The sequence below is a fragment of the Tamandua tetradactyla genome, chromosome 11 (genome assembly GCF_023851605.1).
Source record: "Tamandua tetradactyla isolate mTamTet1 chromosome 11, mTamTet1.pri, whole genome shotgun sequence".
Classification (NCBI taxonomy): domain Eukaryota; kingdom Metazoa; phylum Chordata; class Mammalia; order Pilosa; family Myrmecophagidae; genus Tamandua; species Tamandua tetradactyla.
The window spans coordinates 77221185-77235322 of record NC_135337.1 but is presented as its reverse complement, the minus strand read 5'-3'; the positions used below and the strand labels follow the sequence as shown (position 1 = coordinate 77235322).

General features: G+C 51.1%; 1 protein-coding gene and 1 long non-coding RNA gene across 4 annotated transcripts in view; one reads left to right on the top strand and one right to left on the bottom strand.

The window, feature by feature from the left end:
* Window positions 1–993, bottom strand: part of PLIN3 (perilipin 3) — a 32225-nt gene extending 31232 nt beyond the window's left edge. Inside the window, exon 1 of one of the 3 annotated variants that reach the window (XM_077121073.1) lies at window positions 843–993. The gene's annotated coding sequence lies outside the window, so the exon portion shown is untranslated. The remainder of the gene's footprint in view (window positions 1–842) is intronic. The other 2 variants (XM_077121074.1, XM_077121071.1) reach the window with 2 other exon arrangements.
* On the top strand, window positions 238–12975 carry LOC143650361 (uncharacterized). The gene is made up of 3 exons (XR_013159536.1): window positions 238–484; window positions 7849–7902; window positions 11173–12975. It is a non-coding gene; the product is annotated as an uncharacterized LOC143650361 (long non-coding RNA).
* Window positions 12976–14138: the final 1163 nt, after the last annotated feature.

Here is a 14138-nt window from a genome sequence, read left to right as displayed (position 1 = left end):
ATCTCAGAAATTCAGAGCAGCCCAGAGATGCCCCCTGCCCAGGGTCACACAGCAGTCTGGCTTCTGGCAGGATGGACTAAAACCCAACTTCAGGACGTTCCCCCGTCCCCGGCTCCAGGCCCACACCTCAGCCCCGGCAGGGGCCCCAAGGCCGGCGGCGACCCAGGGGCAGGGTGCTCACAGGATGTTTTGTGCAATCCCGCAGCCACACCCACTCAGAGAAGGGGTGGGACCGGCCCAAGACATGGCCGGTGTGGGCTGCGGGCTCAGAAGTTGGGGGTAAGAAGTTCCCAAGGCAGCAAAACCATTAGCGGCGGGGAAGGGGGGTGGCTTTCCTAGGCAGAGGGGCTGCCCCACCCCCAGCTCCGAGACCCCCGAGGGGAGGGAGGTCTCTGAAGACTCAGGGAGAACATAATTCCTATTGCAGGAGGGGTTGGGACGGGAAGGAAGCCCGCATACCGCCTCGGCAAAGCAAGCACACTTTGTAAGTACAGCTGAGAGAGTATCTGGTTTGGGGTGGGGGATGGGGGACCTAAGCCCCCCACCCACCAACCGCGTCATACTGACTCTTCTGAGGGTTCTCTCCGCCCCCCCAAAGTCCCAAAAACTGAGAGGCGAGAGGCGAAAAACCTGAGCCTGTGACAGATGTTGAATTTGGGGGTAAGGGGGTTGGGGCAGGGAAGGTGACTGTCCCTGAGGGCTCGAGACCCCTCCCCAGGCCGCAGAGACTCTAGCGAAGCCCCAGGAGGGCCGCCCCCCGCCCCTTCGTCCCCTGGGGCGCCCCCCAAGACTGCGTGGACCCCCGGCTCTTGCCCCAGCCGCGCCCCACACCCGTCACTCACCGCAATCAACGGGGCGTCCCGGGAGCGTACCCCGCGTCTCCAACGGCAGGTCTGAAACCGCCTGGGGGCGGCTGGGGGCGGGCTTTTATTCTGCGGGAGGGGGCGGAGTCCCGGAGTGACGGGCCGGAGAGCCTATCCGATCGGGAGGCTGCTCCCCTCCCAACCCTCCCCCCCCCCCCCGCCGCCTGGCCACGCCTCCACCCGCCCCTGCTGGTCCCGGGAAGTTGTAGGCACGTGTGAAGTCGGCACCGCCCCTCGACTCGTGACCCCGCCAGGGGACGCCCCCGGGCTCGAGCGAGTGGAAATAAACCGGACCCAGACTCTTATCCCCGCTGCCCACGTGTGTGGGGCACCTTCTGCCTTTGCCTACTACATCGCGACTCACCCAACAAGTGGTGTTCCTTTATTATTCCCATTTTACACATGAGAAAACCGAGGCCCAGAGAGGGTCAGCCCAGGGACACAGGCTCTCTGACTCCTGGATGAAGCCCTCCCTGAATCATTTCCCACGTGGAATTTTTTTTTTCCCCAAAAGATTCTTTGTCCTTTTGCCCCATAAACCAAAGTTCCAAATTCAGAAGGTAATTGCCTCTGCTAAGAGAGGGGCAGCATGCCATGCCAGGATGGAGCAGATCCACAGGAATTCCAAATTGTAGAATTGTCCTGCCTCTTAGACGACTCTTGGGCCAGATAAAACCTGATTTTGGGGTGTATCCAGCCTTGGGGCCACTAGTTTGCAACTTTTGCTAAATTGTGTGGATAGAGGTGGGGACTTGTGAAATCTCTAGAAAGAACATAGAAAAAAAAATCATGCATTGGTGACTAACTGCATTTTCTATTTTTTAAGTTTTTTATTGTGGTAACATATTTAACACAAAATTTCCCGTTCTAACCATTTTTCAAGCATACGTTTCAACAGCGTTATTGTTCTACCATCACCACCATCCATTACCAAAATGTTTCCATCACCCCAAACAGAATCCCTGCACCCCTTAAACAACTCCACACCCCCACCCAAAACCCCACCCCTGGCCCTTGGTAACTTTTAGTGTACTTTCTGTCTCTATGATTTGCTTATTCTAGATGTTTCCTTTAAGTGGAATCATGCAATATTTGTCCTTTTGTGTCTGGTTTATTTCACTCAACATGACGTCTTCAAGTTGTAGCATGTATCAGAACTTCATTCTTTTTCATGGCTGAGATAAATGCAGTTTTCTGAGCGCTGGGCAATAGAATGTACTGCGATGTTAGGAATGTTCTAGAATTCTGTGCCATCCAACGAGCCCTCCCCCCCCCCCCCCCCCCCCGGCCCCGTGTCTGTGACTCAGTGAAGAACTGACTGTTTAAATATAAACACATTTAGCTGGTGGCTTCTGCATTGCACAACACAGTTCTAAAGGGTCTATCCGATTCTCAATTGGGTGTGAGACCCCAAAATGATGAAAACATTCAACTGTAAGAAATTTTTAAAAAATCACAACTTTCGCTACTGGCCTTATCTTCCTACTCATTCAGTCATTCAAAAATACTTGTTGAGCTCCTACTGTATGCCAGGCTCAGAAGTGAACAAAACAGACGAAATCTCAATTTGTTGGGGCTTAATGTCCAGTAAGGGAGACAGACAGACAATCAAGAAAATAAATGAGTGGAACCTATAATAATGCAGGTGGAGAAACTGCATTTTTTTAATAGGGTGGTCAGGGGAGACCTTTCTGAGAGACATTTGGGCACAGAATTGAGGGAGGTGGGGGAGGGATCTGGGAGAAAGTGTTCCTGGAAGCTGGCACAGCCAGTGCAAACGCTCTGTGGCAGGACCTTCCCTGGTGAACTGGAGGAGCAAGCAGGAGGCTGGCATGGCTGGAGTGGAGTGAGGGAAGGGAACAGTGAAGGGAAGTGGAGGCCAGAGAGGTGAAGTGACTTGTCCGAGGTCCCACAGATTCCAAGGTCAATGTGCCTGGTGGCCTTTAGCTTCAAGGGACCTCCAGTGCGGCCAAAGGGATGGTTCCCAATTAGGATTTGGGAGATAAAGGCCTGGTGATTTTGCCCCCATGTCTTCTGAGCTGTAGGGCCTGGTAGCAGGAAGACTTCAAATAGAGGTGGGGAGACGGCACACCCAGCAGGGGGCACCAGGTGAGCAAGGACAGGGAGGGAGGCCCAAGATGAAGGGATCAGCTCCCTTACTTCCCTGGCTTGCAGGCTGCCCTCCACCCCCAGTCAAAAGCAGCCAAGGGCCTTTCCACTGCGCATGTGCTGCAAGTGTGGCTGGGGGAGGGGAAGGAAAGGTTGGCCTTTGGCTCGTTCTGTCGCCTGGGACACTCCCCTCTTTCTACCTCTACCACCTCCTCCTGCAGGAAGTCTTCCCTGCCTGCCTGCCACTCAGACAGAGGCCTATCTCCCACCCTGGGACACAAAATACAGGCTGTCTAGCCAAATTTGAATTCCGGGTCAACAGTTGATCATTTTGTAGTATAAAGTATGTCTCAAGACATAGAGCGATTCATTGTTGAGTCGAAGTATAATGGAACTCGGCAACTTGTTTTATTTTCTTTTTGCTAAATCTGACAACCATTTCCCAAACGCACGTCCGTTTCTCTGCTCCAGCCTCGTTCTTATGGAAGGCCCTGTTACCACTCCTCCCTGCCTCCCACAGCCCCGGAATGTGAAGAAGTGGCTGCTGTTTTCTAAGCTATTTCCTTAACAGTATTCAGAAGCCCAGTCCGCCCTAATTTCTGAATGAGGAAACCAATGCTCAGAGAGGCCAAGTAACTTGCCAGGCATCACACAGCTATAAATTGGTGGTCACGGGATTTGAATACTGCATTGTCTGTCTTCAGTTCTCTTCCTCCTCTCCCCCCACCCCCACCATCCACCTCCTTTTTAGTAGGAGGGCTCTGAAAACACTGTAGTTGTTCTTTTCCATTGAAAGGGGGTTGGGGGGGGCTGGGAGGAGGCAGGCCAGTGTCTTGCCCCAAGGTGACACTGCTCCTCCCCAGGGTCTCATCTCTCTGCCTTCTGGCAGTCCATCTATCTGCCCACTTATCAAGCATATCATATTATATATGAGCCAGGCCAAGCCTTCCTGAGAGGACACAGCCATTAACTGGATATTTAGTCATCCGATAAGCAATTATTGAGCACCTACTGTATGCCAGGTCCTTGGTGGGTAACCCCAAGGCCCAGTCCCAACCCCGGCCTTTGCATTCCACTGGGGAGGGAGGTGTGGGACCTTAAGATTTTTGTGAGTCCTTGGCACTTTATGTTCCCTGTGCCCCGTGGGAAAAAAAATCGATTTTATGACTGCATGGGTATAAAGACAAAGAATGATCAAGGCTGGCTTCATTAGTATGTATTTATTAGTGTTATGGTCATTTGTTTTTCTGATTTTTTTTTGAGAGAGAAAGCTATCTTTTTATTGAATCTTTGGGGGAGGACAGGGGTACAGGACGGAGTGAGGGTGCAGGGGTGGAGGGTATTCTGAATTTAAGAGAAATGAAAATTAAGACATTTCTGTGGGGCCCCTAAAAGTGTCATGGGTTCCCAGGCCTGATGGATATGTTGGCTCTGGGAATGAAGGGGATGAAATAAAGGGGGATTGGGGCCATGGTGAAGGGTACACAGGCACAGTGGAGCTCAGAGGAGACACCGGACCTAAGTGGGAGAGAAGGAGTGGTCCTGGAAGGCTTCCAGGAGGAGGTGATGTGTCAGCAAAGACCTGAAAGGTGAATGGGGGTCAACAGCAGAGAGGTGTTCCTGACAGAGGGAAGAGAGGCTGCAAAGATATAGAGTGAGGCTGGATAATAGAATGTCAGATGGGGAGCTAGACAGATTAGCAGGGGCAGTTTAAGAGCTTTTTCAGGGCATTGATGAGCAATGGCAAGTTCTAGAACAGAAGCGCAAGGTCAGGTTGGAGCATTTGAAAGATCTCTCAGGCTGCCCTGTGGATAAAGGTTTAGAGGGGACCAGACAGACAATAAGGAACCTGGAGAAGGAAAATGAACCCACCTGCTTCAGCTAAGTATTGACGACAAGGAAAGACATGGAAAGAGGGTAGGAAGTCATTCCCGGCATAGAGAAGTTTATTCATTCAGGAAGTATTTATTAAGCACCTTCTGTGTACCCGACTGGGAATATGTCAGTGAGCCTGGGTTCGTGGAGTGGCATCCTGGTGGGGGTAGAGGGACCAATGTACAAAACTCACAATGATCTGTGAATCATGTATTCAAAGGAGAGTCAAGATATGGAGAAAAATACAGCAGGAAAGGACGATGGGAAGGGGGTCAGTTTGCAATTTTAGATAGCATGGGCAGGGGAGAGACTTCACTGGGAGGTCACAGTTAAGCAGAGACCTGAAGGAGACAAGGGGTGAACTGCATGGCTGTCTGAGGACTGTGCTCCCGGCAGCTGGAACAGCCCATGCAAAGGCCCTGAGGCAGATCCGCGCATGGCTTCTTGGTGCAACAGCCAGGAGGCCCTTGTGGCTGGAGCTGAAGGAGCAAGTGGGAGAGTGGGAGGAGGGGAGGGCAGGGAGGGGACGGGGCAAGTCTTATCCTATAGGAGGTGGGAACCCTGAAGAGGTGTGATTAGAGGAGGAAAGGGACCTGCCTACTTAGGTTTAGGCCATGGCCCATACCCTGAGGTCTGAGAGAGAGTGAAATCAGAGTTTATTCCAGTGACCAAAGGAGAGGGGGGCTTGGGGTCCCGAAGTCTGATGGAACCCTACTGGGGAAGCGGCCTAAATGACAGGTGGAGGCTTTTAGCATTTATCCAGGGAGCTGTGGGGAGCAGTGTTGGATTCAGAACAGGGGAGGGTCTTGCTCAAGTCTCTGGGGGAGAAAGGGGGTGGAGCAGGTGAGATACAGGAAGGGCAGCATGGAGGACGGACTGTGGGAGAAAAATAGTGCGTCTGCAGGAGGCAATGTAGGAGGATGGAAGAGAGACTCGGGAGGGGAGAGTGGACAGGTCAAGGTTTGGGAAGTGAGACAGTTTTGGGCCTTTGGCTTGGGCCTGAGGAGCAGAGAGGGAAAACAGAACAACCCCTGAGTCAGGGACTCTGCAAGGGAGTAGATTTTAGGGGTCATGTGTGAGCTCAGTTTTGTCTCTCGGCAAGATTTATCAAAGAAAAATACAGGACACCCACTACCCACTGAAATGAATTTCCGACAAGCAATGAGCCTTTTTTTTTTTAAAGATAATTATGTTCCAAATATTGCACAGGACATATTTACTCTAAAAAAATTATTTGCTTCACTTCCCTGCCCATGGTTCCAGCCGGTGGTTGGACAGGCTGACCGGCTGGGGCCCAGTGGCCAGCAGGCAAGTTTTTGTCTCAGCCCCGGCCTGCTTCGCCGCGGGAAGCCGGGGGGTCTTTTAACATGCAGGCCCTGGCCCGTCCCCGCCCCCAGGCCCTCAGTGGCGCCAGCTGCCCGCTGCGCCCTGTGAGCGATGGCGGCTGGGGGGAGGGGAGCAGCGCTGAGGCCCACTGAGACCCGCTGTCTCCTCGTCCGGTCCCTCCCTGGCAGGGCCACTGGATGCCCACCCCCTCATCCTCACCCCTGCAGTCCTGGCCCGATGCCCGAGGTAACTGCCGGCTGGGCGCTGGGTCCACGTGGCCTCTGGGGTGGCCCGTCCTGCTGGGAGCCCCTCCCGTGAGGTTCTGCGGGCAGAGCGGGCAAATGTCCCTGGGGGAATGGGGCGGGAAGACAGAGGCTTAACCGGAGTGGAAAAGCAGAAGCCCTTGGGCCTCTGCACCTCCATATCTGCAGCTGTAAGCCACCCCCACCCCCACCCCCAGAAGCCCCCCTCCACCCCCTTGTCCAGGGCAGCCAGGCTGGGTGGCTCAGGGCCCAGGCCCCCTGAGTGCCAGCTGCCAGGAGGTGGCAGTCACGCTGGCGGCAAGAAAACACGCCGTTCTTGGCTTTCCTGGCTGCCTCTTTGTTCCCCCGGGGGAGGTGGGGGGCTGTTGTCCAGGCAACCATGGCACCCCCCAAAAAAAAGTATAAACAGACACTCGAGGTGACACTTGGAGCCACCTCCAATGTGGGGGTGCAGGTCCCCCCAGCCACCAGGGTGGCCAAGCCTCCTCGGGGTTCACAGTTCCTGAGCAGTGGGGTGGGGGAAGGGTGTCAAGGGGGAGTGTCTGGTCACCTCCGTGGGAGTGGAATGCTGGAGGGGGCAGCCGTTGTGGGTGGAGGTTCCCTGCAGAGCGGGTGCCACCGTGGTTGCAGCTGCTGGGTGGGTAAAGCATGTCCTGCGTCCCTCGCGTCCCCCCCAGTGGGAGGCTGCAGCTGGCGCCAGAGGCCAGGGAGGTTATTTTGGGGGTGGAGGCGAGGCAGGGCGTCAGGTGCCTCCGCTGGGGGCAGGAAGTGGGGCGGCCCCAGCAGCGTTCCCGTTGGCCCACCTGGTGTAGTGGGAACAGCCGATCGCCCCACAGGAAGCAGCCCCTCCCCTCCCAACACCCATCTGTGCCACTCTCTGAGTCTGGGGTCTCTGGGGGGGTGGGGGTGGGGGGCGAGGCAACCAGCAGAGGGTGCTGCAGCCACCTCTGGGGCTGCAGCATGGGACAGAGATTTCCAGAACAGTCCACCTGGGGAGTGCTTAGTGAGCGCTTATTCAGACTAAAGCTGCAGTCTTCGGGAGGGAGGCCTTTGGGGTTGAAACCCCCATTTTACAGATGGGGAAACTGAGGCTCAGAAATGGAAGAGACTAGCCAACAGCACACGACAGACAGCAGAGCTGGGACTCTCCCCCTTAGCAATTGCTATCAGACTCATGAAGACGGGATTCCAGCTTTCTAATATCCAGGGGCTGCTCTGTCTCCGTCCCCAGATGACATGGGGCGACTGTCTGGGGGCATGTTCGGTTGTCACTCCTGGCATCGAGTGGGTGGAGGCTGGCTCAACACCCTTCTGTGTCCAGGATGCCCCCAGCCACAGAGAATTGTCCAAAGTTCAACAGTGCCAAGGAGAAGAGATTCTATTCTAGATGATGTGCCATTTCTGTTTTACAGATGAGGTGACAGAGGCCTGGGGAGACTTCATCTCTGATTCCGGAGCCTTCCCAGGTACCTACCGCCCCTGGCTGCTCCCATATCGTTGTTTTGCACTAAGGGAAACTGAGGCCCAAGCAGAGAGGACATATGCATTAATATTCAAACCCAAGCCCTAGGCTCCAGCCCCTGGGCTCCTATGGGTCTGTAGAGCCCCCTCGTCACAGAACAAACGTGCAGAAATGATATAGTGTTTAGAATCTGGGCTCAGTCACTCACTACACAGGGGACCCTCGAGGGACCCCAGCTGGTGTTCGCCACAGGCTTGGCAAGGATGCATTCTGTCCAGCAGGTTTCAGAGGGAGCACAGCCTTGCCCACATCTTGATTTTGGATTTCCAGCCTCCTGAACTGAGAGACAATAAAGGCCTATTGTTTGAAGTGCCCCCAGCTTGTGGTGCTTGCTACAGTAGCCCAAGGAAACTCAGACATGCATGGGTTATGGGAGGATTTAATGACACAATACACGGAAGGAGCTTAGTGTGCCAGGTATGCAGCCAGTGCCTATAAAGGTTGCATGATACTATTTTTATTATTCCCTGAGCACCTGTTCACATGTTAGGCTTTTACCTGTTCAAGCATGCTCAGCCTTGGAGTAAGAGGCTCTTGTAGACCCATTTTGCAGATGAACATAAGCAGAGATATTATCACTTGCTCAGGGAACCACACAGCTCAGAGGTGCAGCCTGCTCTCAGAAGTCCAGAAGAAAAGAGGATGAGGCCGGACAGACAAACATTGGCGGGGGACCAGCCACCTTCTGGGGACTGTGGATATATATTCAAAGAAGAGGTACAGAGGCCAGGCTGTCAGCCCCGGGCCGGGACCACCCAGCCACGCTGTTCTCAAATTCCTGAAATGGTGAAATAGTAAATGTTTGACACTTTAAGCCATGATGTTCTGGGGTAACTTGTTATGCAGCAATAGCTAACTAATATAGGAGGAGGGTGAGAAAGAGAAGTGTTAAGGATGACTCTGGGGCGAATTGAGAAATGATGGTATGAAGCGCCCTAAACACATAGTAGAGAATTAACACCCAAGAATGGTTCTAATATTTCTTGCCAGCCAAATTCCAGTGACACTGAGACCTGTGAGCATAAGCCTCACTGTTCTCCAAGCCTCCTCTCCTTCTCTCTTTTTTCCTGTCTCCAAAATTGCCAATTAAATTCCCCATCCAAAATTCAGGGAGTCCACAGTGGTTAAAACCACAGGTTTTAGAGCTGGCAGAACAGGTTTTGAGTCCCATCTCTGCAGCATGTTTGCCGTATGACATCAGACAGATAGATGCACCTCTCTGAGCTTCAGTCCCTTGGGCATTGGGAGCTGCCCACAGGGAATTGTCATGTGGATTAGAAGAGATGAAGCAGGTTCGTCAGGCCTAGAGTTCAGTGTCTAAGAAATGTGAGCTAGGATTGCAATTTTTATTATTAAATCAACAAACCTCTCTTAATTGCCTGCTGTGTGCCAGGCACTATGTGAGAGGCTGATCAAAGAATGAAATGAAGCACCCAACCTCAGAAATTCATGGTCCAGGACTGGGCTGTCTCTGTATGATAGCCACCGAGAATTGTGAAATGTGGCTGGTCTGAATTGAGATAACACAGCTCATTCCAAAGATTTACTAAAACAACCACCACCACAACACAGTAAATAATAATGGAAACCATCTTATTAATCACACATTATTAATTTAAAAATACTAATTCCATGTTGAGGTGATATCTTGAGTATGTGGGGTTAAATAAAAAATAAATTATAAATATAGCTCATTTTGTCTGTTCTGTTTTACTTTGACTAATGTGACCACCAGAAAGTTTTAGATGACATAGGTGACTTGCACGATAGTTCTATCAGACAGTGCTGGCTTGGAGGAAGACAGACATTCATGAAGAAATTCCACAAAGAAAATGTGCAGATGCATTTGTGATGAGTAGGAGAGATATGTGGTGCCATGTCAAGGAAACTCAGGGACGGCTTCTCCGAGAAAGCAATGTTTGAACTAAGACATGAAGGATTTGGGGGAGTTATTTAGAAGAAGGGAGTGAAAAATGTCCCAGGCAGAGGGAACCCAGCCTGTGTGAAGGCGTGGCAGTGGGAGAGAATGTGAAAAGAACAAAGGGGAACCGAAAGGAGGCCAGTGTAGCTGAAGGCCAGCTGAAGCCAAAGAGGTGTAATCACAAGTGCATTTTGAAAAGTTCCTCAAAGCATCATCTCTCAATTCAGCTTCATGATACCTCTCTTTCTTGCATCTTCCCTATATCGGTCAGCTATTGCTACATAACAAATTACCCCAGAGCTTAGTGGCTTGAAACAATACCTGGCCGCTAGTGGAAGAGTGGACCAAAGAAGGCAGGAATGGATGCCAGGAGGTGGTTATTGCCATACTGCGAGCAAGCATTGATGGTGGGACTGGAGAGAAGTGGATGAGTTTAATGTATCTTTAGGAAGTTAAATGCACAGGACTTGGTGTGGTGGCACAGGGAGAAAGAAAGGTCAGTGATGACCCTCAGGCGGGTCCTTCACTGAGATGAGAAGCAGGTGAAGGTAAAGATGGAGGAAGATGAGATGGCAAGTTCAGTTGTGGCCACATTGAGTTCATGTCCCCCAAATGTCTGAGGGTCTCCTAGAAATGTACCTACTGGTGTGAACAGAGCAGATTAGATGTTCCCAACTGGGGTTGATTCTGCCGCCCAGAGAAGACATTTGGCAAAATCTGGAGATATCTTTGGTTGTCACTAGTGGGGAGGAAGTGGTCTGACATCTATGTCAGAAGCCAGGAGTGCTGCTTGTCATCCTACAACACCCCGATAAATGCCGCACCCTAGATGTCAGCAGTGCCCATGGAGAGAATCCCTGGGGCTAGATAATTTCCAATTTCAACCAGGGGCGCTTATCAGTCAAGGTTTATTTCTTGCTTATGCAAGAGGCCAGGGAAGATAGAGTTTCCTGGGCAGCTGTCCTCCAAACAGTGATCCAGGCTGAGGGATCCAAGTTCTGTCCATTTCCACGCTCTTGAGTGGAAAGAGAAAGAGAGCAAGTCTCCTTCAGAAAGTTTAAGGCCAGCCCGGAAGTGACATCATCTTCCTCTAACATCCCATTGGCCAGAACTCAGTCACATGGCCGTACCGAACTGCAAGGGACGCTGGAAAATGTAGTCCAGCCGCATCCCGGGAGAAAAACGGGAATGGTTTGATAAAACGTTAGCCGCTGGTGCCATGTTATAGCTGTTCTCATAGCAGATTCCTGGCCATATTTCGGCTCCTGTGATTTCTCTCTATTCTATCCACAGGGTAATAGAATGGAAGCAATAGGGTGGAGTCCAGTGGAGTCCATTGTCCTTAGCCTGGTGTTTCCAGATTTCAAAATAATGTGCAGGCAGTGGGATATGGTGTCTGCGAGATTCGGCCTCGAGGGTGTTCACATTTCGGGAGCGTGAGAGGCGTGGCTAGAAGGTTTCCCGGAAAAGGAGCTTGACATGTGACTTTGATGAAAAGCAGAAGCCAAAATCCCAGATCTGAGAAAGGAATGGCCAATGAGTCTTCCTGGAAGAGGAGGCATTGACACTGTGACATTGATGAAAAGCAGAAGCCAAAATTCCAGATCCAAGAAGGAGCAGTCGGAGAGTTGGGAGGAGAGTGAGAAATGTGTCTTGTTGGGAGAGTCAAGGGAAGAGGAAGTTTTAGGGAGGAGGAAATGGCCAGCCCTAGGCAGTACTGCAGAGAAATTAGAAAGCTGGCAGGGTCTTCGAGCAGGGAAAGCTCTTCCTGGGAGAACAATGCAGATAGTGAATGTAGTAGAAGTCACAGGATTCAAAATTCACTTTGCAACCACCAGTATAATGGCTGATCCAAGCAAGGAGTATCATGGATGCAAAAACTACTGGGTGAAAGTTGCCAGAGACAAGATGACTGCACAATCCAAAATATCCTCCCGGTAGATTATCTATCAATTTCAAAGGGGAAAAGGCATCTTTGCCATCTGACTGACCTCTTAAGGATGAGAACAAACCAACACCACCCCTCCTGATGAGATGCTCTGAGAAGAATACAACGTTACTTTTGAGACCAGGCTGTCAACAATGCAAAACCTGAATTGGCTCCTGAGATGTCAGCAAATCTGGAATGTGGGGCCTTCTCCAACACAGCTGGTCTGATTGCTTGAAAAACATCCTTCATGAAATGCACAAAAAAGGCAGGGAGACTGCTTTAAGTTACCAAAGAGACTAATGAAATATTATAAGAACATACAACCTGTGATCCCAGATTGGGTCCTGGATTTCTTGTCCCTCCCCCCCAAACACACGCACACAGTCATCAAAGATATCTTGGGACAGTGGCAAAACTTTAACTTGAACTCTATGTGAAATTATAGTATTGAATCAGTTAAATCCCTGAAAGTGATGATAATTTTGTGGTTAATTAGGAGAGGTTCCTGGTTTTAGGCTCAGCAGTGAAGTGCTAAACCTAGAGGTGAAGCATGAGGATATTGCAACTTCTTTCAGCTCATTTGGGGGAGAGAGAAAGTGGAAAAAGAAAAGCCAATAAGTTCACTGGTGAATTAGGTGGAAGATACACATGTTCATATATCACTCAACTTGTCTATAGGATTTGAATTTTTCCAAATAAACCTTTAAGAGAGTAAGGCTGACGATGGTGACTTGCAGGTTACTGGGTTGGGGGAGGGGCTCAATTATTGGAGAAGCCAGGCTGGAGGTTTCACCCCAAGTGAGAAGGAAACAAATAATAAAAATCGTAATTGGTATTTGGCGAACACCTGTCTCCTAAGCACATTTTACATACTAGCTCTTTTAGTCTTCTCCAAATCCTAGGGGTGAATACGATGGTCATTTCCAGTTTTATAGTTGGGGAAACTGAGGCACAGAGAAGGGATACCACTTGTCCTAAACCAGAGATATTTGTCATCTTCCCCACTCCCAGGCTCATGATACCCCACCTCCAAGGGGCATAGCCGGAAGGCTTCCTGGAGGAGGCATACTGCTGCTTGAAGAAGAGAAGCCCACATTCACAAACAAGCCCTTCTGGACCTAGTTCAGGGTACAGACTTGCCCTGCCGAGCCTTGAGGCTGCTTAGACTGAGGCCAAGCATGTTAAAAACGTCCTGCCACCCCCCCGACAAAAAGCCTTTTTTTTTTTTTGCATGGTCAGGCACCAGGAAATGAACCCAGGTCTCCCACATGGCAGGCAAGAACTCTGCCTGCTGAGTCAATATGGCCCGCCCAAAAAGTATTTTTGTGAGTTTCTGGGAAGCAGAGGCTGCAGTGGGATGCCAGCCCTGAGGTTGGACCCTCTTGTCCACTGCAGAGGGAAAGTGACGTACCCAGGTCAACAGGCACTCATTCCAGCAGTGACCGCCTCCAGGAGCCAGGCCCCACACCATGACCTGCTTTTGCAGAGTAGCCCTAAAAGCAAACCTAAAAGGGGTGGGGGGGCCTGGGCCAGGCCTCTGCCAGCACCACCCTCCAAAAAATGAATTAGGAAAGACAGGAAATCTGTTCATTCTATCCCCTCCACACTCACTCCTCAAATGAAAACTGCATGGGGTGAAGTGGAGTTCTCTGGCTGTTGGCAAGGTTTCTGGAATGCCATTCAGGTGCGATGTCTTCAGGCCTCAAGGTTCTAGGAAGCTCCTCTGGGGCCTGCAATGGGGCTAGACCTGGGATGCAGTGGGTGCCAGTAAGATGCAGCCTGCAGGTGGCTGAAGAAATAGTTCCGAGTCGTTATCCAAAAAGATACATTCTGGGCCTATTCCTTCATTCCCGACCTTGCCTGGCCTTGCAGGCCAAGGCCAGCTGTTTGGACTTCATGTCAAGTGCTGTGGGGACAGGATGGAGGGTTTTAAGACCAGGAGTGACTGAGTCTGGTTTGTGTCGAAACAAGAATATTCTGGTTGAGAGTGATCTGAACAAGGAATAAAAAAGTATTTGCAAAGTCCCCTTTGGGGAATGGTGAGAAAGGGGGGGAATTCAACTTCTGCAGGTTGAATCCTTGATTTTCTCACAAGCAGTGTTGACAACCAAAGCTATAGGCCCCCAGTCTTGGGGTTTGTTCATATGAAACTTAACCCCACAAAGGATAGGTCAAGTCTATTTAAAATTTAGGCCTAAGAGTCACCCTCAAAGGAACCTCTTTTGTTGCTCAGATGTGGCCTCTCTCTCCAGCCAACACAACAAGCAAACTCACCATCCTCCCCCTGTCTACGTGGGACATGACTCCCAGGGGTGTGGACCTTCCTGGC